Raw genomic sequence first — 22,638 nt, 5'->3', positions numbered from 1 at the left:
TCACAGACTTAGAGAACACACTTATGGTCACCAGGGGGGAAGGATGGGGGGAGGGATAGATTGAGAGTTTGGGATTGACATGCACACACTGCTATATTTAAAATAGATAACCAACGAGGACCTACTGTATAGCACAGGGAACTCTGCTCAATATTCTGTAATAACCTAAATGGGAAAAGAGTTTGAAAAAGAATAGAGACATGTATATTTATAACTGAATCACTCTGCTGAAATTTACCTGAAACTAACACAACATTGTTAATCAACTATGCTCCAATATAAAATAAAAATTTTAAAAGAGAATAGAGTAGGTGTCCAATATCTGTTGATTAATTGTTGAGCTTCCTATATTATAGGAATATATATAATAATATAATTATACATAATATGTTATAATAATATAATTATATATAATATAATATATTAATATATTATTATATTAATAATATATTCCTATAATGTTCACTTTTCAAATATTTTACTATTCAAGAGCTCTGCACATTTCTTTGGAGAGTGACCATAATCGGGTCTAAATGACATGAACCCAAACCTTGGAGGAGGCATTTTGTCTGGTGTTCTTACTGCTACCAGGTATTCACAGATTAGCACTCATAATGATTACCTATTATTGTCACTTTTTACAACAGCAATCCACTGAGAGCCATAATTTTACACCGAGTGGCATTTCTTAGCGTCTTTCCAATCACTAAAGTGTTGACCTAAGGGATAAAATGAGAAACTGGATTTCTTATCTCAGGAAAGGTTTTTTGGCAATTCACACTCCAATTGAGAAAAAGAAATCTCACGTAAATATTTTCCAGGACTCTGTATCTACTTTGGCGGTTTGTACATAGAAAACAACAAAAACAATACCACTGTTACTCTGGGAATCCAGTTAGGAGTTGACTAGAGAATTGGTCTTGATTCTATGCATCGGTTGGTGAAAGCTACTCAGTGAGCTCATCAGACATTCTAATCATTTTGTGAATTCAATCCGAATAGTCGCTCCTTAAGCATCTATGTCATTCTAAGCAGCAGGGGTTAATAAAGATGAGCTCAACATAATTCCTGTCCTCAAGATACTTACACTTTAGAAAGAGTGTAAAGGAAGTCACTGGATCATTGGAAGATACTAATTTCATACGTGATACCGGTATGTTTGAGCCTTAGGATTTTAGCATGGAATAGTAGGATACTTTGATACCCTTTTGTTTAGTAAAGGGTTTGAATTCCAGGATGTGATATTGATTGGATTGAGCTCCAAACTCAAAGTGTGGATGACCGTGACTGTCAAAGATAGTTGAGGAATCTTACAGATGGTAGGGATGTAGGCAAATATCGAGGTAAAATCCACTAGTCCCCTTAGGAAAAGCTTTCCCATGAAAGAATGAGAAATTTTCTTTAGAACCCTCGTTCTAAACTGGACGTAAATTGCCAAAATGTTCTTATCTCAAAAGATATTGTAAAAATAAAACCCCCTCTAATCAGGTCAGTCTTTTGCTGAAATGATGGTGTCTTAAATAATTAAGAAGAACCTGTATGATAGAACATATAATTTATAGCAATCTTCAGTTAACTTGGCATTAATGAAGCCCTATTCATAAGTACATATACTGTGGGCATGCAAACGACTGTTTTAGATACTTAAACCCAGTTTGAAATGAAAACATTCCTTCAAGAATCTCAATTATGCTGTTTGTTCATTTAGAAAATTAAATCCTTTCCTCACAGATAATGCAAAAGTAAATGTTAGTCCAGTCTATGTTGGAATTATGAAAAGATTCATAGAATCCAACTCAATGACACTTCAGTATACATTTAAATGATTTACTAATTTTCAGGAAAAGATTTCAAATAACCTTAGCGATACCATGCAATTGAAACAAAAATATCATCGCACTTCCATTCTCCAAAATGCTCAATTACTTCCATAAAACAGCACTCAACTCCTTGGATATTTCAGTCAAGAATTTTTAGCATCTGACCACACTCTACCTTTCCACTATTCATCTTTTATACCAAAATTTCAGTCAAACCAGTCTAAATATTCTCTATAGACATGCTATGGACTTTCACACAATTCGATGGAAAATTCCAGGTACACTGTTTTACTCATATCTCTCTACCCTAAGATCTAGCGTAGTACTTAGTGCATGGGAAGTGGTCTGAGAACTGACCCCAAATTCTCTATACACCTGCTCTGATATGAAGTCCATCCAAGATTCCATTTCTCTCATTCCTTCTCCAAAGACCATTGATGATAGAACCGAAGGTACCTCTTTCTGAAGGTTTCTACATGCTCTGTTTGCTGTGCTCACTTGGCATTTTACTTGCACTGCTAGTACAAAAACACTCTGAGTTGCTTTACAATGACTTGTAAACGCTCTTTGATTCTCCTGTTGAAATAAAAGTGCTGTGAGTTCAGAGAGGGTGTCATTCCTCTTTGCATCCCACACCTAGCAGAGCACACAACTGATGGGTGGATTTTCATTTGCTCAAGAGTGCTATTTCTGGATGCTATGTTCCCTCAGATGTGAAAAACAGATTTATTGGCCAATATCTGGTCTTTTTAGGTTGAAGCTCCATTCCTTCCCATAGTTTTGAATATTATATGTAAAGGTGGCAGTCGTAGCCTGAGTTATTACATTCTTTTATTTCGGTCCCTGGTGTTAGGATGTTAGAGCATGGCATAGTAATTTATATCAATGTTCATGAAAATTTATGCAAAGATACCCCTTGTCATACTAGGTAGGGGAAAGCTGGGTACTTTAGTTATCTGTCTGCTGTCTGATAAATTAGCCTCCTCAAGCAGCTCTGAACAGTGGGAAGAAAACAGAGAGAAGCTAGCCCACTGAAATCTCTGCAGGGTAAGGACAAAAATGTCAGGCACAGATTCATAGTGGACCTACCAGTTTTTCTCTTCTGGGCTATTGTGACAATTCAAGCACTTGGTTTCAGGACCATCCTGTTGTTCAGCATGTCTAGCCTTGAAACACAAACTAACCTTCTGAAGTTTTGCCCATGAGCACTAAACATCTGTTCCTTCATTCTAAACAGAGTCCTAGGCCAGAGAAAACAAAATATAATGCTTTTGACTAAAAAAAAAAAAAGAAAGCATACATTCATGTTACTTCTATACTTCTGTCACAATAGTGATGGCTGAGAAACCAGTTATAAAAAACAGAGAGAGAGAGAGAGAGAGAGATTTATTTGGACCCAAGTGTACAAATCTTTCAGAGGCTAGAGTCAAAGAACTTGAGATTTAAAAAGAGCACTGACAAACTTGTCACTTGCAAATCTGCTCAAGGCAGACATCACTAATCAATCATGACATTCAACTACTTCTCCACCACACTCTAGGCAGACATTGATAGCAGATTTTATTATTCCTCCTGAAGTTGGTCCACGAACCATTGCAGAACAAACATGCAACTAGTAGGACACTACACTGGTGTTCACTGCACACTCAGTTCCACTCAACATACTCTGAGTTTTTCACTGTTCATTGGGGAATTTCGAGCTGAATAAAACATGGTTTCTCCCTTCAGTGGCATCACAGTCTAGAAGAGAATACAGATTCAAAAATAATTCCTTGCAATACCATGGAAGAAACCATTAATTTTACTACCGGAAGCATTAAAGGGGGGTGCTTAGTCAAGTCTATGGTGGGGATGCTTATAGAGTATATATCATATGAATGAGCAGAGAAAAGCTGAGCAGAGAAGAGAATGAATCCAAGAGAAAAGAAATAGAATGATCAAAGCACCAATGTGCAGCATGGGGTGTGTGTGTGTGTGTGTGTGTGTGTATACATGGGAGTCATAATAATGTTGCTAGAAGGAAAAATCTGAGACAGGGTTGGAGAAAATCCAGAATTAGTTTAGGATGGCTTGTTAGGAAATTTAACTTTATTCTCCACATTTCCCCAAAAAACTGTGAAATTCCATTGAAGGACTGTAAGGATAGATAAATAAATTGTAAGGGGTGGGAGATACATAGATACATATTTGGAAGTTACACTACATATTTAAGAGGCAAGAGGGGAGTAGCTAATATAGTGGGGTAGGAAGACCTTAAGCTCACTTCTCCCAAAGGCACATCAAAATTACAATTATTTACAGAGCAACTATTGATGGGGATGACCTGAAGAGTAGCAGAAAAGATCTTCCACAAGTAACGATATAAAGAAGGGACCACAATGAGATGAGTAAGAGGGGTAGGGATACATTATAGTCAGGACCCACCTCCCCAAGTGGGCGACCCACAAACAGGAGGATATTCACAACTGCAGAGGTTCTGCCCAAGGAGCGAGGGGTCCGAGTCCCATATCAGGCTTCCCAGCCTGGGGGTCCTGCACCAGGAAGACAAGCCCCCAGAATGCCTGGCTTTGTAGGTCAGTGGGGCTTGCGTATGGGAGAGCCAGAGGGCTGTAGGAAACAGAGACTCGGGTGTGTGCAAAATGGCACATGGTCTGGGTGCCAGCACAGAGGCAGTCATTTGAAAGGACCCTGGGTCAGACCCACTTGCTGATCTTGGAGAGTGTCCCAGAGAGGCAAGGGGACAAATGAGACCCCCCCCGCCCGACAGCCTAGATGCCCAAATGGGGAGCCGATTCTAGCAAAAGGACATTGGTGTTGGCAGGTGCCATTTTGGAGTCCTCTCTCTATCTCTATCTCACCAGCTAGCACCCGCCCGGGAATCCGCCAGTTCCCACAGCCAGCAGAGCTAGGACGTGGCTCTGTCCACCAGTGCATGACAGCCTCTGTACAAGGCAGGGCCTGGCAGCCACTAGGCCAAGGACCAGCCCTGCCTTATGAGAATGCCACAGACCCGGTCAGCCTGCCACGGCAGAAGGGCCCACTCAGCCCACATAGGGGGCACCCCTGGAACATACACCCCTGGTGACCAGAGGGCAGTGTGCTGCCAGGCCCCATAGGATGTCTTGTACATAAGGCCACGATTCCAAGATCAGCAAAGATAACTGACCTACCTAAAACATTAAAAATACAGAGAGCGTTAGGCAAAATTTTCTCCATGGGACAAAATCCTCCGCAGTTAAGGACCATTGATTTAAAGATTCTTCACAAGACAGAACATGAATTCAGAAGACAGGAGAAAACTTTGATGGATCACAAAGTACACAATAAAAGATGGAGAAAGCTATGTTACGTTAATAACTGAACACAGCAGCCTGAAGAGTCATTAGGTAGCCAGGCTCATCAGAGGCCCTGCTACAGAATCAGTCCTGAGAGCACTGCAGTGACCATTGTCAGATACTGGATGCCCACTTGACACAGTGCCGCCCCCTGCTGGAAGGGGACACGGCATTCTGCTGCTGGCAGGGCTGAACCAGGAAAAGAATCCTGATGGACAAACAGAAAGGATTCTCCTCTACCACCCTTGTTTATCACCAGCTCTGGATTCAAAGTCTGGCAGAAGTTCATCTGAGTGTCAAACTTACTTCACATGTCTGAACCCTTCCTAAAAGATTGTGACTGACGGCTCTAATGTGATATTTCTGTAGCAAAAATTGGGCTCCGGAATCTTTCAGTTATAGGAATAAATATGAGATGCAAGGCAGTCAAATATATTAAAAAAAGAAAGAGAGAGAGAGAAGGAAAGAAAGAAAGAAAGAGAGAAAGAAAGAAGGAAGGAAGGAAGGAAGGAAGGAGGGAAGGAAGGAAAGAGAGAGAGGGAGAGAAAGAAAGAGAGGAAAGAAAGGAAGGAAGGAAGAAAGAGAAAAGAGGAAGGAAGGAAGGAAAGAAGGGAGGAAAAAGAAAAGAAAAAGACAAATATCCACTACCAATTTTTACCAGAAACAATAGACAGTATTAATCCTTTGAAGAATGAAAGAAGAAAATAAATCGGTTTTACACAAAGCAGCACAGAGACCTTCTAATTCCCTCTCAGATAAATATTGGAGCAAGCTGAGAAATCTAGAAAAGCTACTGCATCATGTTAGTGGGATACTGTCTGGTTTGTTCCTGGTACCCATAGAGCTTGCTAGAGATGGGGGAGATGTCCCCACTTACATTTAGAGTGGGCTCACAGGGATGCTCTTTGTGTGCGAGGACGGAGCGAGAGGGATGGCGGTTATGACTCTTAGAGGACAGCCTCAGGTCCTCCAGTCTCCCCCTGCAGCCCTCATTCCTGCCACCCAAGCCAGCTTCTTCCTCTCGCTCCACCCCCTCCTTTCACTGCCAGGCAATCTCAATTATCCAAGTGCAGTTAAAACAGAGTGACTACATTTCAGGAATGCACGATGAGTAGCCAAACAGTCTTCAAAGGAATGCAGATTTTTCTCTCCTCTACATGTTCCAGGAAGACGTTTACAGCCCAATTTCCTATCTTCTTCAAGGGACAGACTCAAGACCTGGGGAACCGAAACCCTTGTCCACTGTGATCCACTACACAAAGGCTTGTCCAAAAGGAATACATCAAAGTATGCATTTTCTATTTGTGCCCAAGTTCTAAAACAATGAGTCAGCTTTATAATCAGCACTTTCATGTAAGTTACACCTTGAATTATGCAGAAGAAAAGACTGACCTTGCAGAAGTCCTTTACTTTCAGCTGAGTTTCTCTGCTTACCTCTTTCTGGTTTCTGCTGTACAGACAGTCCCTACCTGTGGCTAGTGAGTCAAAGACAAACCTAAACTGTGAAATTGGTTATAAAGAGTAGTTAGTGCTTCCTTTCTTCTGCTTATAGATACAGAGAGCTCTTTCTCTGGATAGAAATTTTCCTTCCTGTGGTAACCAAAATATCTGTTTGACTTATTTTGTTGAGTAAGACCCTTAAAAGTTGAGGTTGACCTTCAGTCCAGGTGCCCCCAAAAGTAGTCACCTTCTATTAAAAGAAAAGAGGAATCATGAAGATAATGGCTCAATCTAGAAATAGCAAAGGACTAATCTGACCAGTAAGTTGTAGGAGATAGAAACTTATTTCTCCTTCCCTCTAGCAAAGAAATCAATATATATTTTGTTGAGCCAACAAAGCTGCATGCTATTTTTTCCAAACGATTCTTCTCTGCTTTTAAATCAATTCTCTGAATGGATTAGGAGGAGAAAGAGAGAGAAATGCCTTGTAATACAGATTTGGTTTTACCTCTTAAAAACAATGAGCTCTCTAGTTGAAAATTCCCCTTTCTTATAGGTAGGTTTACGGACCAAGTATATTATACAGATTATTTAAGGTGCTTTCAGCAGCAAGTAACAGAAATGCCACTTCAAACTGGTTTAAGTGCTAAAATTTTGTTATAAAAATAAATCCCAAGATAGTATGGGTCTCAGAGTTATTTGATTTAGAAAGTCAAGAACCCAGGATTTTGCTATTCCTTCAGTCCACCAAGCTTGGGGATGGTTTCATTTTCAGGATGGTAGCAAAGTAGCAGTTCAGGGGATCAGTGTAGACATGACATAATTGAGAGGAAAATGGCATCCCTTCTTGTGGCCTTTTTGATGATGTGAAGAAACTTTTCCTAGGCATTCCTCAGTAGAATTTTCTCTACCTCCTAATCATCAGAATTGGATCACATGCCTACTCTGAACCCTTAGACTAGTGGTTCACAAATTAGACAATAATACCATTTGGAATTTTTGGTTGTCACATGACTAGATGGCTCTTAACATTTAGTAGGAAATATCTAGACAGCTAAATGTCCAGCAATACACGGACAGCCTTTCACAAGGAAGAATGGTACCACCTAAAATGTCAACACCCTTTTTGGGAAAGATTGCCCTTAACCTAATCAAACGTTCTTTGGACCAGGAAGTGGTTCACTTTCCCTTAGGCATTTGACTGCTGGGAGGAAGGGTGGATATCTGAACAAAGTAACAAAGGATTTTCCTATTAAGAAGAAAGAAGTTGGCAATCCATGCTGGGTAGGCATCCAATAGTGTTCACTATATTATAGTGTCATCATTTGATCCTGAGACAAATGTCATTTATTTACTTATTACTGTATTGAATTATTTCACATTTAAAAAATTGTCTTAGAACTCCTAGAGGCTTAGAAGATGAACTAAGAGGCTGTTGCAATGACCTCAGTTTGAAATTACATGAATATTAATTCATGTAGCAGTATAGGGCATGGGGAGAAGTGAGTAGATTCTGAAGCTATATTGGAGGGAAATTAATAGATATTGGAAAGGGACTAGTTTTAGAGAGTTCAGGGTGATTTCTTGGTGGGTGGAAGTCTGAAGTTATCCGCTGAACCCCAGTCACTCTCTCATGGCCACAGAAAAACTGTTGCAGAAGTAGTATGGAGCAGTTATTGAGAATGTACTCATTGTCAGACATTGTAACAAGCACTTTACATTAATTAATTCACTGCATCCTCACAATGACACTTTAAGGAAAGCACTTCATTGTTAACCCCAATTTACATATGGAGGAACCGAGGCCCTGGAGAAGGAAAGAAATTTGCCTGCTGTAAAGAATAATGGACTAGGTAGGAGATTAGCTTTCAAACCGAACTCCACCATGAGCTGTGTGACCTTCAGTAAGTCATGCTTATCTTTGGGTCTCAGTTTCTCTAATTATCAAGTGAGGGTGGTTGACAAGGTAATCTTTAAAGACCTACTTTCATGGTGCCTATTGTTAACCAGAATTTCAGAAACGAAGACTGATTGAAATAAAGAGGCATTTATTTGAGGTTTGTTAGGACTGCAGCCCAGGAGACACAGATTCAAAAGCACCTGAATTATATTCTGCTGGAATACAAAATGGGGAAGGCTTATAAAGGTGACAAAATGTCACAAGCTCACATAAACTGTTTGTCAAAAGTTAGATTGGAGCTGGCAAGAAGTAAAGGTGCTTGCTAAGCAAGGATGGGTTTGGGTTTAAAATGATTACACAGTTGCAAAAGCCAAGGGTGGGGTTGCAGCTAGCAGATATTGTTGTGAAAATGGCTAGTGTGTTCCTAAATTTGATACAGTTCAGAAAATACAAGTTCTAAATAATGGAGGAATGTGTCTGAAAGCACATCCACAATGGCCACCTGGCTCCCTTTTGGGTGTCTGAACCACAGTTACTCCATTTTGATTTTTTAAATGATTTTAAATATGTCATCACTGTATATAGTTTCAGTCTCCCAAGGCTTAATTTTATATGCCATAATGCCATCTCCTATAATCTAAATTATAATTGTACTGGCATAATATCAACATTAACAACACCTGAATAGGGCTTCCCTGGTGGCACAGTGGTTAAGAATCCGCCTGCCAATACAGGGGACATGGGTTTGAGCCCTGGTCTGGGAAGATCTCACATGCCGCGGAGCAACTAGGCCCGTGAGCCACAACTACTGAGCCTGCGCTCTAGAGCCCGCGTGCCACAACTACTGAAGCCCACGTGCCTAGAGCCCGTGCTCTGCAACAAGAGAAGTCACCGCAATGAGAAGCCCATGCACCACAACGAAGAGTAGCCCCTGCTCTCACAACTAGAGAAAGCCTGCACACAGCAACGAAGACCCAAAGCAGCCAAAAATAAATAAATACATTTATAAAAAAAAAAAAGCAACAACTGAATAAATGCTTGGTAGTTCCAGATCTTGGAACTAAGATCTGTATAAAATGCTCAAATTTTATTTAATCTTCACAATCAGTCAGTGGAGTACCGTGGAAATGGTGCAGTGCCAACTCTGAGCCTAGCCCTTAACTCGCCTGAAAGCTTCCACTTTCTTCTTGGAATGCTCTTTCTTGGAACTCAGATGCCATGCCATGTGGAGAAGAACCACAGACCCCCAGTCAACAGCTCAATAACTCTTGAGTTCTCAGTCTAGTCGCCAGATGACAAGAGCCTTCCTAAGACCTAAGCTGATGTCACATCTAATACTACGTGAAGTAAAAGAGCCACGGTTATCCCACGTTATCATATAATAAATTATAGTTTTAGGCCACCAAGTTGTGGGGTGGTTTGCTTCACAGCAATCAATAACTGAAACAGCTACTGCAAATATACCCATTTTACAGATACAGAAACTGAGGCTTATAAGATTTTAATTAATTGTGGATCACATAACAAGGAAATGATAGAATAAATAGCTGAACAGAATTCTGCTAAATTACAGAGCCCACACTTGAAAACACTATGCCATTTTGCTTCTCATCTTAACACCAAGTTATCAGCCATACCTGCCTACAAAATTTGAATTTGGACAGTATTTTCTCTTATGAAGAGAACCGCTATGCTTACACAGGCATTACAAAATGCGTTCTCGTTAATTAATTCTACAAGTCCTAGAAGTATTTGACAAATAATGTGCATTAAATGCGCTCAGATGCTTCATATGGATTACAAACGAAAAGCCAGAAAACTGGAGGAACGCCTTCTCTCACTGGAGTTCTTTAATTTTCTAAAGCCTAAGGCAGTGACATGGAGCCTTCATATTTCCTTGTCCATCTTACCAGCAGTGCCTTAGACGCCTGTGCATTAATTACAAGAATATTGCTTTCAATCTGCACTTAGCATTTCCAAGTTTTTATCATCTAGAAAAAGGCACTGATACATCATGACGGCTTTCCAAGCAGATGGTGTCAAATTCTATTTACCTGGTCCTCCTTTTTTTAATGGAGCTAAAGTAAAATTTGCTCAGTGAATGCAGCTATCAAAAAATAATTGGAGGGGGGGGAAAAAAAAAAAAAAAGCAAATGAGCTGACTCAGCAAAAATGAAAATCCTGAGTATCTGACATTGAAATAAGCCAAGGCAGTGATTTAAAGGGGCCGAAGAATCCTTCTCTTAATGCTGCACCTCCACGTCCACCCCTCCCACCCTGGTCCTTGTCCAAATATGGTTTAAAGGAAAACATAATGGTGCTTTTCTGTGGCTTATTGCCAAAGATTGGGGTAGATGGAAACTGTGCTGGAGTGTGGGGTAAGGATGAGGAAATATATATGGTCAAATGTAAACAAGTTACAATTTTTCCATAAAATCAGTTGAAGTCACTGTAGGAGCACAGTATGTCTATTTAACATGTCATAATTAAGGTATCCTCAGCCTTCTAACTTAATGGTAAAAATTCCAGTTGAGGTTTCCATATTAATTTAAGTAGTAATAATGGCCATAATAGTGTACATTTGTATGGTTCTTTATGATTTACAATGCACTGTTATATATATGGCACTTGCTTTGATCCTTTATAATAACCCCAGACTAGGTACTATTATATGCAAGATCAGAAAGTTAAATAACAAAGCAGGAGTCAACTCCAAACTCTAAAATAGCACAACTTCAGCTGAAATCTTTGATGCCAAGTTTCTTTTAAAAAGAGAGGGTGAGTACAAACTACTATGTATAAAATAAATAAGCTACAAAGATACATTATACAACACAGGGAATATAGCTAGTATTTTATAATAACTATAAATAGAATATAATCTTTAAAAACTGTGAATCTATGTGGTTCACATAATTATATAACTTATAATAAACTGAAACTTACATAATATTGTAAATCAACTATACCTCAATTTAAGAAAATCACCCTAGAGACAAAAAATAAAATAGGGGGTGAGTGATTTGAAAAAAAACAATATTCAGTTGTTTTTTATGGCAAACACCTGTTCTGATCTCATATTCTTAGCTGTGTAAAGTACACTATAATCAGCTTTCTATATTAAAAATGACTTAAAATATCCTCCACATAGCCAATGACAAATTATCCAAAATGTTATATTACCTAATATCTGTCCACTAAGAAAACTACTCAACACTTTCTTCAATGGAGTCCAGCATTGCCAGAGAAAGTAGATGTGGCCTTGGAGACAATGCAAACCATGGCAATCACCATTGTAGCTGTCTTGTGACATCTTCACCTGCAACTGTTTCTCCAATCCTTTATTAGAGTTTCATTTTTTAAAATTCAGTTAATTTCTTTTTATTGAGGTATAATTTAGATACAGTAATATTCAAAGATCCTAAATAGACAATTCTATCTTTCAGAAATTTCCCTCCTGCCCTTTTTCGGGCAGCCTTCACCCTAGAAGCAAGCACTTTTCTGTTATTTTTCCCTAAATACTTGTTTTGCCCGTTCTAGAACTTTACGTAAATGTACCATTTTGCTTTTTGCAACTTGGCCTCTTTTGCTCATCACAATTGTTTGAGATTCATCCATGCTATTTTGTACTATTATACACTTATACACTATTATGTACAAAGATAAGTAGTGTATTCTTTTATACTACTGTGTAGCATTCCACGTCTGAATGCACCACTGTTTCTTTATCAATTCCCCTGTTGATGGACATTTGGGTTGTTTGTGTTTCTGTACAGCTTCATTTTAAGCGCTAAATTTGTAGCTTTTAAAATGAGTCCGTAGGGGCTTCCCTGGTGGCGCAGTGGTTAAGAATCTGCCTGCCAATGCAGGGGACATGGGTTCGAGCCCTGGCCGGGGAAGACTCCACATGCCACAGAGCAACTAAGCCCGTGTGCCACAACTACTGAGCCCACGTGCCTAGAGCCCGTGCTCCGCAACAAGAGAAGCCACCACAATGAGAAGCCCACGCACCGCAATGAAGAGTAGCCCCTGCTCTCTGCAACTAGAGAAAGCTGCGCACAGCAACGAAGAACCAAAGCAGCCAAAAATAAATAAATAAAAAATAAATAAATTTATAAAAAAATAAAAATAAAATAAAGTAAAATGAATCCGTAAATTAAGAAATCTTTCAGCAAGTGCACATTTTCCTTTGTGTGTGTTTGTGTATGTGTCTGAGTTAAAGTAGAATTGACTTTGTGAATCAGTGTAGTTATTCTAAACCCTTTGCATTTGAAATATAAAATAAATTGGTCTGGTTCCCAGACTTCATGGCTGGGAGGTAAACAGCAGTGGCAGGTGGGGGTGGGTACTCCAAGCCAAAATAGACTCAGAACTGAGTGGCCTGCTGTCTGGGCTCAGTGGTAGGTGGTGTTCTCACAGGAAAGAGATGGACATTCAGAGTTGTAGTTTCAGGGTTCCAGCTCTGTGTACAGCACTTTGCCTGTTAAAATGCTCCTGTAATGAACATTGTGGTACATGACTCCTTTGGAATTATGGTTAACACGTATATATGGAATCTAAAAAAAAAAAAAGGTTCTGAAGAATGGACTTGACACAGGGAAGGGGAAGGGTAAGCTGGGACGAAGTGAGAGAGTGGCATGGACATATATACACTACCAAATGTAAAATAGATAGCTAGTGGGAAGCAGCCGCATAGCACGGGGAGATCAGCTCGGTGCTTTGTGACCACCTAGAGAGGTGGGATAGGGAGGGAGGGAGGGAGATGCAAGAGGGAGGGGATATGGGGATATATGTATACGTATAGCTGATTCACTTTGTTATACAGCAGAAACTAGCACACCATTGTAAAGCAATTATACTCCAATAAGGATGTTAAAAAAAAATGCTCCTGTAATATTCACCAGCCAGATTCTGGCATCATGTGTGTAAACAGATCAGTGGTTCTGATCATTTAAAATCCCAGTTTCAACTGCCTTTCTCCCTTTCTCTAAAGCAGGGTCCCCAGCCCCCAGGCCACGGACCGGTACTGCTCTGTGGCCTGTTAGGAACCCGGGCTGCACAGCAGGAGGTCAGCAGCGAGCGAGCAAAGCTTCATCTGCCGCTCCCCATCGCGTGCATCACCGCCTGAATCACCCGTCCTGCCGCCCGTCCAGAGAAAAATTGCCTTCCACAAAACCCGTCCCTGGTGCCAAAAACGTTGGGGACCGCTGCTCTAAAGTACTTAGGCTTATCCTGGTTCGCTAATTAAAACCCAGGACTAAAGCCTTTCAGCTTTGTGTGTGCAGCTAATTGGAACTTCAGGGATGCAACAAATGAGTCAATTAGCATTCACTAGCATGCACTTATCTAGCACCTGCTGTGTGCCAAACCCTGCACAGTGCTACTTCAGTTTCCTAACAGGCTGCAGAGAGAACGTGGTAAGTTAAAGAACACTGCGGTTGGTGTCAAGAAGCCTGAGTGTGAGTACTGCTTTTCCACTTAACTACTTTGAAGACCTTGGGCAATTCACATCAACTTGGAACCTCGGTTATTAATTAATAGGAGGCTCTAATTTTTCAGGTCACAAACGCAGGTGTGAAGACAAATGTACATCTTTAATGTTTCTACCACTCAACTCCTTTGGGTCCCTATTCTTCTGGATGGCAGACATTTAAACTCATTGAATTTATTATTATTTTATTTATTTATTATTTATTATTTTTTTTTTCAGCCTCACCACACAGCATGTGGGCTCTTAGTTTCCTGACCAGGGATCGAACATGTGCCCCCTGCAGTGGAAGCACGGAATTTTAACCACTGGCCCACCAGGGAAGTCCTTAAACTCACTGAATTTAAGTAATCACACTCATATAAGAGAGTCTCTGTCCCTATAATATCCTTCCCATTTCTCCCCAGAGGTATTGCTGAGTCCCCAGGGTTCATGGAATACTTGGAGGGAACAATGACGGATCAATACTACTTATCCACTTGTGATCCACTAATTCTCATATGCTCTTTGATTCTTGGTTCCTTACTCCCCCAGAATAAGTTCCTTTTTCTCCTTTAAGACCTCTCCAGGTCTTCCAGCTTCAGGACAACCTTAGTATTGCAGTGGGCATGGAAGGGAGAAATTTTAGACTTCCCGGCAGTGCGCTACAGGACCTGAGGAGGAAGCTTCAGGCCCCGGATCATAAACAGCCCATATGGCATTCATTCTCTCCTCACCTGGACTTCCTTGGATGGAGAGGCCTCTGAGACCTTGTGATTTTCTCAGACTCCATCCAGAAAGCAATGCACTGGCCCCTGCTGGTGTACAAGGAACTTTGTGCAAATTAGAGAAGACGTGTCCCTTCTTTGTGGATGAACTGCCAAGATGCACCTCTTCTGGGCAGACCAGTTAGGAGAAGACTTCCTTTCCCTTGGTCTGAAGGCCTGTGGAGCAGTGTGCAAGCTGGATTCTCAGCCTGTTGGCAAGAGTCCGAGGACCCGTGTGGTGCTGTCCTAGGTCAGGCTCTCAGCCCTCTCCTCTGTCTGTCCTCTATCCCACTTGTCCTTCTCCCGACCAGGAAACAGCCACATGCTTTAGTTTCTTTCACTTTCCTTCCTCCCCATTTTGAAGGGGGCAACAATTTTCTCTGGTCACAGAAGTGTCCTATTCTCTTTTTCGTTGGGTATGACAGGCTTTTGATATACACAATGACTCTTCTCTCAAGTAACTGTCACAGCCATGCATATCAAAAGGTTATTTGGGGGACTTCCCTGGTGGTCCAGTGGTTAGGATTCTGCACTCCCAATGCAGGAGGCCCAGGTTCGATCCCTGGTCAGGGGACTAAGATCCCACGAGCCATGTGGCGTGGTCAAAAAAAAAAAAAAAAAAAGAAAGAAAATTGCAGAAAAAAAGGAGATTATTTGGGAACTCAGAAGTCAAGACTGTACAGTTCCTTCCTCTCCGTGTTTGTGTGTGACATCTTTACCTAAGGTGAGGGATGCTGCAAGTTCTTGTGACCCCAGAGGAGGGAGGACCCCAAGCTTAAGGACACACTTGGGGACCATGGCAGTCATGGAGGTGCGCTGCTCGGATTTCCTTTAAGAAAGACTTTACCATCCAGTCATAAGGGAGGAGGTTGGCTGACAGACTCCAGCTGTGGTACCTACAGGAGCTTGAGCTGAGGCCATGGACTTCTTGTAGACCCTCTAGCCAATGACCTGTCATAGTGGCTGTCTAGGGCTCAGCTATTTCTTCCCCAAACAAGACTCCTCCTAAGGATGACCTTTGCTGTGGGGCTCCCCATCGGGTTGACACTTGACTGAACCTTTGTCAAGTCTGCATAATAGTCTGGGGTTCGCCTTGCACCATCCTTGTTTCCTCCGTCTTGATCTTTTACAAAAATATCCTGTGCTCATCACTGAGTCTGCTTCTCAGAGAATCCAGAGCGACACAGGTCTGAATATACTTCCAGGAATCAATTAAAGAACACTCTACCAAATAGCAGAGTATGGAAATAACCAGTCAGTCAGTATAATTCTTATGGCTCCTAACATTCTCTCTTAGCTGTTCTTCATTTCTTCCTCAAATGTGTGAGGGAAAGAACAATTCTGTGCCCAGGTAAATCACTCCAGTTTGCAAATGTCCCAAAGCAGAGGTTTAATTATGCTTGCTCCTATTCCTCCCTTCCCGTGAATCATCTCATGATCAACAACAGCAACAAAGGCAAAACAGTGTAAGAATTGCAGAGCTGTAGCTGACCCCAAAGCGATAGGTCTACTTAAATCGAGTCCCGTTTTATTTGAATTATCTTTCAAAACAAGTGCAAGTGATTAAAAAATCAAAGTGAATCAGAAGGTGTCAGAAGTGTTGGTTTGGTAAATATTTAACTTTTTGGCAAGAAAATGAAAAACACGATTTTCACCGTAGGTAACACAAAAGCCATTGAGGGTGTAACATCATCTTTTAGGTATGTGTGTATTCTCCTAATGATAAGCTCCATAATAGATATGTTAAGAGAATTTTGTGTTCAAGAGTTGTAAGGACAGGCACGCGGGAGAGAACAGGACCACTTCAGTGGAGTAATGTGTTCTGCGCTCTCTGCAGAAGTGTGACCCAGGTCTTCAGGGTGGCTGCAGGCAGTGGAGACTATGTTTGCACTCCATGTAAGTACAACGTCATAGTAGGTTCACTGTAGGTATGTATTGAGTCAATGAAGATTTTTGCCCCTTGAAAGGACCGTTCAAAACCCTGGTGTAGGATCAGAAGGAGGTCCATAAAGTGGAGGGTTCAAAATGACTTCAGCACCACCATCATTACTGTAAAATCTGTAGCACCACGAGAAGTCACAGTGAAGGTCAAAATACTCATTTGAATGTAAAAGTGATATGTTATCTGATCATTTGAAAAAATAATTAGTGTTTGTTCCTACTGCTCTCTAGGTGTGGGGTAAGGTGTGTGGAAGGGCAGGATGAGGATAAGAAGGGGGAGAGGAGTTTAGGGAAAGAATGAAGCCCATCAGTCTACAAGTTTACCATCTCCTTTTGGGAATTTCGTATGTGGAAAGGAGATTGTCCAGAAAACCAGAAGCGGTGGTGAGTGGGGGACAGGTAATGAGAGAGAGCAAGCGAGAGACAAGCAAGTTATATTGCTTGCAAACCAATGGATTTTCCTCCCAAGAGCCTAGATAGGTCCTCTTTAGCTGCATACTTTTACCTTAAAACATTTCACCTCTGACCTTGATCTCTCTGTCACTGGAATCTCTCAAATTCCATAGTGGAAAGGGACAGAAAACAAAAGGAAAAACCAAGGCTTCAAAGAGGAGTCTGCCAGAACTTGGAGGTTCTCTTACAGTCTCTTTTATTTTTTAATATTCTGTAGACGTACAAAGACAATACCCTCTGCTTACCAACAAGTTATTTCAACTCCCTCTATTTTTGTCATAATCATGTATGCTTCTTAACTTCTTTTTTTATAATTAATTTTTATTGGAGTATAGTTGCTTTACAATGTTGCGTTAGTTTCTACTGTACAGCAAAGTGAATCAGCTATATGTATACATACATCTCTTTTTTGGATTTCCATCCCATTTAGGCCACCGCAGAGCACTGAGTAGAGTTCCCTGAGCTATACAGTAGGTTCTCATTAGTTACGTATTTTATACATAATATCAATAGTGTATATATGTCAATCCCCATCTCCCAATTCCCCCCACTCCCCCTTTCCTCCGTTGGTGTCCATATGTTTGTTCTCTACGTCTGTGTCTCTATTTCTGTTTTGCAAAGAAGATCATCTAGGTATAATATGGATTGGCCTATCAAGAAATGAAAAGGAAGAAAAGCAGTCCAGCTGGTAGTTGAGTGTCCTAAGGCCTCCAGAAATTACTTCTGTAATTACTTCTTTCAAGATCTTACATCTATCCGAAACACATAACAGAGTTCGTTTTTGTTACAATATCTTGAAACAGCTCATGAAGACTTTCTGTTGAGTAGAATCACTTTGTTTCTTTTATGCTGTGATTTCCCGTGCTCTGCAGACCCAGTGATGCCCTTCAGCCTCTTCCAGAGTGACTTGAGAGTAAATTAAAGAGTAAATTAAAGAGTAAATTGGGGGGCTTCCCTGGTGGCTCAGTGCTTAAGAATCCGCCTGCCAATGCAGGGGACACAGTTTCGAGCCCTGGTCCAGGAAGATCCCACATGCCATGGAGCAACTAAGCCCGTGCGCCACAACTACTGAGCCTGCACTCTAGAGCCTGCGAGCCACAACTACTGAGCCTGCACACCACAACTACTGAAGCATGTGCACCTAGAGCCCATGCTCCGCAACAAGAGAAGCCACTGCAATGAGAAGCCTGCACACCGCAAGGAAGAGTAGCCCCCGCTCGCCGCAACCAGAGAAAGCCCGCGCACAGCAACGAAAACCCAACGCAGTCAAAAATAAATAAATAAATAAATAAATAAAAAGAAAAGAGTAAATTGGGTGGTTGTCCTGTGTGATTTCCTCAGGAATGAATATAATGACAGCTAGGATATCTAAATGTCAAGATAGTTTTCAAAAAAAAGAGATTTATTCTTCCAAGGACTCTGTTCTCTGCCTCACTCCTTATTGACCACAGCTCAAACCAAGCATGCTTCAGAAAGTGAGCAATACATTATTGCCCCAATTAAGTGTCCAAAATGAAACCACCTGAAACCCACCAAAAATGGCCTTCACTCCAATGTCAATTATGGATGGGCCTTAGATCACAGTAAGGCAGCAAATATTTTTGTTTTACCTCTAGATAAGAAGAATTCATTTGAAGGGCTATTTTTGCTTTGTTTTACTTTCAGGCAACTGCTTTTTCCTTTCCTTTATCCTAATGTCATGCCCTCCATAGCAACCAACGTATTAAAAATAACCAGAATCACCTTGGTCACAGCAATATCTTTTTTGATCCACCTCCTGGATTAATGAAAATAAAAGCAAAAATAAACAAATGGGACCTAATTAAACTTAAAAGCTTTTGCACATAAGCAAGGAAACCATAAGCAAAATGAAAAGACAACCCACAGAATGGGAGAAAATATCTGCAAACGAAGCGACCAGCAAGGGGTTAATCTCCAAAATATACAAACAGCTCAAGCAGCTCAATATCAAAAAAACAACCCAATTAAAAAATGCTTGAAAGGTCTAAATAGACATTTCTCTAAAGAAGACATAGAGATGGCAAAAAAGCAAATGAAAAGATGCTCAACATCACTAATTATTAGAGAAATGCAAATCAAAACTACAATGAGGTATCACTTCACACAGGTCAGAATGGCCATCATCAGGTAATACTAAAATCTAAAAGCACATGGAAAGTTTTGGTAGGAAGAAGGAAAGTGAGGAACTATGGCAGCAAATCACTTAGTGGGGGAAAAAAAAAAAAGCAAAGGAAAATCTCAAGGACTGAAAAGTCTCTCTGTGACCTTCACTTCTTCCTTTCAAAGAAATCTGTGTTCCTTTTTGCAAAAAATATTTTGATTAACATTCATCTCTGGAGAGCTGTTAAGTCACTGAGTGACAAGGACTAAACAATAGTGAGAAATAAACATGACTTTCAACTCAAATCTGTATTTTACCGCCAGTTCTTTGAAGACAAAGGTTATTGAGATTTCCAGAGGACACTGAAGCTCACTTCCCTGGACTGTGAGGGGACAATGTCTGGACAGCCATGGCCAGTTCCCAGCACTGATATAAGACCAACATTATTCAATTTATATTTTAAATGGGGGCCTGCATCACATTTTCTAAGAACACCTAAAATCAAAACCGAGAATCTTCTTAGACTGTGTCATTCTGGATCCCTTCACTACTCAAAAATTGGACTAATTTCTGTTTCACAAAATTATAGAAACTATTCCCTGTCAAAAGTTCCATTGAAACAAAACATTATTCATAAATCATTCAATGTTATTCTTAATGTAGACCCACTGGACAGATTGCTAAGGGCCAAATAACCACAGTTTCAAATTTTAGAGAAAATAATGATAATTGAAACTACTATGTAAGTGTACCTATGGGATATGGCTATATTCATGTTAAGAAAAAAGTCCATAGCCTTAAGTGCTTATGTTAATTAATAAGAAATAATAAAAATAAATTAATTAATATTCAATTAAGATAATTATGGAAAACAAGTAGACACACTAAGGAAAAAATAGATTTAACAAAGCTAAAAATTAGAAAATAAGAAATAAGAAAAAATAGAGATAATAAATGAATCAAAGAGCTGATATTTAGAGAATAAAATGAATAAGTATCTATATGACTATTAAGCAATAAAAGAAGGTACAAATATAAATATTAAAAACAAGATAACAAAATAACTGCAGATAAAAAGGAAAGTAAAAGAATTGTAAGGGATACGTTTATTCAACTCTATGTATATCAATTTGAAAGTTCATGAAAATTAAATTTTTAAATGAAAATATAATGCAATAAAATTATCCTTATGTAATATGGAGAAACAAATAGAAAAAGTGTGTATTTCAACTTGGGCTTCACTTGAGAATTATCTAGGATGTTTTTAAATGGTGATGAACTGGCTCTAGACTAAATCAGAACTTCTGCAACTACCTGTGATGAAGTAACATGTGGAAACAATGATTCCATCAAGGGTTAGAGAAATAAGATGACAACACAAAGTACATCTTTATGAAGTTAATGAAGAGTTGACAGGCAGTCAGACCTTAAAGGTGAGGCCAGAGGGAAGGAAAGCCCAAGATGTGAGCTAATCTTCTGCATGTTCCCTTTCCTCTGGGGCCATATGCTGATTCCTGGAGCAGAAGCAAAAGGCTGGGAATACAAGAAAATAAACGCTGCAAAGAGGTAGGAAAATCAGCAAGGCTTTGGCAATCTCACAGGGCTGAGGGGAAAGAATCAGAATTCAGTGCTGGAGAGGCAGTCAAAAGTAGAAGGTTTGAGATCCCAGAGAAAGGTAACGCAGAGATGTGAAACTTATTGGTTTCCTCCAAAGACATTTACTGAATTCTCAAGCTGCCCAGACCAGGAGGTTAAAAACCCAGGCAGAAAGCCCAGGTAATGCAGAGAGAGGTTCCTGGCGGTCTCGTGGTGCTGACCAGATTAAATCTGGAATTTGGGACTTGCCTCCCAAGGAGTCAATACTATGCTGTCTGTTGAAAATGCTGGCGGGCTACACCCTAAAAGTAAAGGGAAATCAGAAATAGACTGAGCTTCCGAAGACCAAGTTTGGGTCAGTTCAGTCCTTGACTAGGTTAAGCTGACCTGTCCCAACATCACCCACAGCACCCACAATGTTTCTTCCACAAAGTACAGACTTGAATAAAAAATTATGAGGCATATCAAGAAACAGGACCAGTAAAAAAAAGTAGGCAGTAGAATATACCCACAGGTGACTTGGTTATTAATAATTAGTCATATAGTTTAAAATAGCTGTGATTAGTACATTTGGGAGGATTTTATGAACCAAATAAAATTTATTTTAAAAAGAATTAAATGGGAATTCTAGAAATTAAAAATACAGCAACTAAACTTGAGAACTCTATAGATTTCTTACAGCAGGTTTGACACAGCAGAAGAGAGGATTAGTTAACTGGAATACACATCAATAGAACACCAAGACTGAAGCACAGATGACAGGGTCTGTGTTAGTTCCTTCCAGGATTAAAAAAGAACAACAACAACATCTGGAACAACTGAAACAACTGCTATTGCTAAAGTCACTGTTAAGTTTTCAATAGCCTGTCGTTCTTAAAAAAATCTATCTACTTTCAACTGAGGCAAGCATGGACTTCAAATGAGGATATGAAAGACAGTACCCCCTATGCCATTAAATCTTCCAATACTTAAAAGTTGCATTCATTTTTATGACTCGCCCATGGATGCTGTATCACTTTGTGTTATGGTTTTTATAGGGAAGGGACACTCCAGTGTCTTTCACTTGATCCTACCTAATAGAAAAGTCCTAACTTCATTAATCAGAGAGTCAATGTGGGGATTCTGACAACTATATACCCAGAAGCTTGGAAATATCTACAGGATTGGTTCACTGACCTTCTGAGCCTAACATAAGATAGACTTGGGACAAAACTCCATTTCTCACTGGATTTTCATGAACCTCCAATGACCAGTGGACCATAGAAGTATTGCAAATCCAAAAGAACACTAATTCAAAGTGAATATTCAGTATTGCTCCCAACGTCTAAACACGCCCCTTGCCCCAAGTCAGAATCACATTAGTAAATGGTCTCAGGTGTCCTTGGGGATGTCTGGAGAATCACATTCCAAACCTGAGAGGTCATAACATGGTCCTTCTTTAAGGGGACCCAGTTGCCACTTAACTAAGGAGGTCTGAGTATAGTGTTGCAAATCATCTGTGTTCAGATTTTCCCCCCAGTTATTCAGACCAGGAAAGACTTTAACAGATTGACCTCTGAGTTTGGTCTAGGGGACTTCTTAATGTATAGCTTTCAAAATTCTGAGGGTCAATTCACTCTGGTTATTAATCCAGCTTCACTACTATTATGGTACCATTCCTTTCTAGGGATTTTGCCAATTTTGCCCCTCTCTTCATTCTCAGATGAAGGCTATTATTCCCACTGAAATCAGGAAACCCATTTCAATAACAGTATCCCCTATCTCTATAACCATCAAACTAAATTTGGCAGGTAAAAT

At 40.2% G+C, this 22,638-nt stretch overlaps 1 long non-coding RNA gene across 1 annotated transcript in view; it reads right to left on the bottom strand.

Moving 5' to 3' along the window:
• LOC309629127 overlaps window positions 1-22,638 on the bottom strand; it is a 292,368-nt gene that overhangs the window by 4,817 nt on the left and 264,913 nt on the right. The gene's annotated exons all lie outside the window — the stretch shown is intronic.

This window comes from Balaenoptera borealis, assembly GCF_965194805.1.
Source record: "Balaenoptera borealis genome assembly, chromosome: 5".
Lineage (NCBI taxonomy): Eukaryota > Metazoa > Chordata > Mammalia > Artiodactyla > Balaenopteridae > Balaenoptera > Balaenoptera borealis.
This window is presented reverse-complemented; position numbering and strand designations above follow the sequence as displayed.